General features: G+C 35.2%; 1 long non-coding RNA gene across 1 annotated transcript; it reads left to right on the top strand.

Moving 5' to 3' along the window:
- The first annotated feature begins 1071 nt into the window (after positions 1–1071).
- On the top strand, positions 1072–1556 carry LOC119069928. The gene is made up of 2 exons (XR_005086431.1): positions 1072–1207; positions 1297–1556. It is a non-coding gene; the product is annotated as an uncharacterized LOC119069928 (long non-coding RNA).
- Positions 1557–1990: the final 434 nt, after the last annotated feature.

Raw genomic sequence — 1990 nt, 5'->3', positions numbered from 1 at the left:
CGAAGTACTTCAACATATATCGAAATATATCGACGTATATCGAAGTACTTCAACATATATCGAAGTACTTCAACATATATCGAAGTACTTCAACATAGATCGAAGTACTTCAACATATATCGAAGTACTTCAACACAGATCGACATACTTCAACATAGATCGAAGTACTTCAACATAGATCGAAGTATATCGACGTATATCGAAGTACTTCAACATATATCGAAGTACTTCAACATAGATCGAAGTACTTCAACATAGATCGAAGTACTTCAATATATCGAAGTACTTCAACATATTTTGAAATACTTCAACATAGATCGAAGTATATCGACGTATATCGAAGTACTTCAACAAACATCGAGGTACTTCAACACAGATCGAAGTACTTCAACATAGATCGAAGTGACAAAGCGAGAGTCCTTTCGCTTTGTTTGTTTAGCAATGGGAACGAACAAAAATTTCTTTGGCTATTATTGCCTCCTCTTTATTTACAACCAATTATAAAACACTGTGCTGGCTTCGTTACAATAACAAAGTTAAAAGAATAAAGAATTTAAATGAAATATTCAATAGCTGTATTCCCATCAGATTTAGCAGACTCTGATAAATTTAACTCGTCGATGGCGTCTAGATAAATTTGACAGAAAAATTGAATTTAATTTCGTTAATTTCGGAGAACAGGATCAACTTTACGAACGAATAAATTCATAATTGATCATTATTTCCGTTGTACAATCACTGATGAGTGCGTTTGACGCGTAAATGTCAAATTTATCGACGATTAAATTTATCAGCATTTAGCAGCGCTGATGGGAATTGGACTAATGATATATTTCTTGGTAAACATATACACGTAAATGATAACCACAAACTGTCAAAAATATTCAACAAAATCAAAACAAAAAGAAATTGACACAAAATTTAATACCTACGAACGCCAAAATTTAAAATTCAAAATTTAATTTGATGTTGCCCTCAAGGCCAGTTTAAAGTAAACTGATCCGTAGAAACTTTTAATTATTATCGACGACTGCATTAGCGACATGGTTGTATACAATTTTGACACATCATGTCAATCAATGATTGGCAAAGTCATTTAGTTTTGGGAATCGAGAGGATAACAATCCCTCTCGATTTTCTTCTTTTATATTTTTCCATCTAAGTGGATGGTGTATCATTTGGTAGCCGTTGCGCCGATATAACTAAAGTGAGTGCTTTGCAAGGTGCTTTGACGACAAGTTTGACGATGAATGTGTTATCATACATGGGCGATGCAAATTGATGATTTTGTTTTAGAACAGGTTCTGGTTGCGCGGCTAACTAGTCAATTTTTGCAATGGGTAACTGGCAAGGCAACTGGTTGGTGGTCAGAGTGACCCACAGGACACACCTCCGTAATAAAACACTGTGTTCGATGGCACGAAATTTTCGCTACGATCTATATTTAAGTTTATTATTTTTTATGCCGACGCGGCTCTTTAGAATACATTGACTTCGAGTTGAATTATTGTTTCCATTCCAAGAGCTCCGCACTGAAAACACAAACAAACGAATGTAAATAAACCAGCTATGAAGGTGACGTTTTTATCAGTGCCTTATTTCTTCTACTCAAATGGGGTAAGAATAATGGTTATGTTGACGTTTCCTGCTCTAATTTTGTAAACAGCCGAAATTATTTCGAACGCAACGTCCTCATCTTGATCGTCAATGTTATCATCGTCGAAGTCATCTCCGCCTCCAAAACTAAACTTCCATTAGGACAAGGGTAATGATTTACATCCAAATCTAACGTATATATTAAAGAGCTGAATTACAACGTAAAAGTGACACTTGATAGGTTTCTTCCATCGTACGGTAAAAACGATTTTTGATAAGTCGAAAACGAACGAGAGCATCCACAGAGCCACAACCTCAACGCTTCTGCGAACAATTTGTTAACAAAACTTTTTTGGTTATGGTTCTATGGATGACGATTTGACAGCTCAAATAA

Source organism: Bradysia coprophila (assembly GCF_014529535.1).
Source record: "Bradysia coprophila strain Holo2 chromosome X unlocalized genomic scaffold, BU_Bcop_v1 contig_416, whole genome shotgun sequence".
Classification (NCBI taxonomy): Eukaryota; Metazoa; Arthropoda; class Insecta; order Diptera; family Sciaridae; genus Bradysia; species Bradysia coprophila.
The sequence above is the reverse complement of the archived record's forward strand: the minus strand, read 5'-3'. Positions and strand labels throughout refer to the sequence as shown.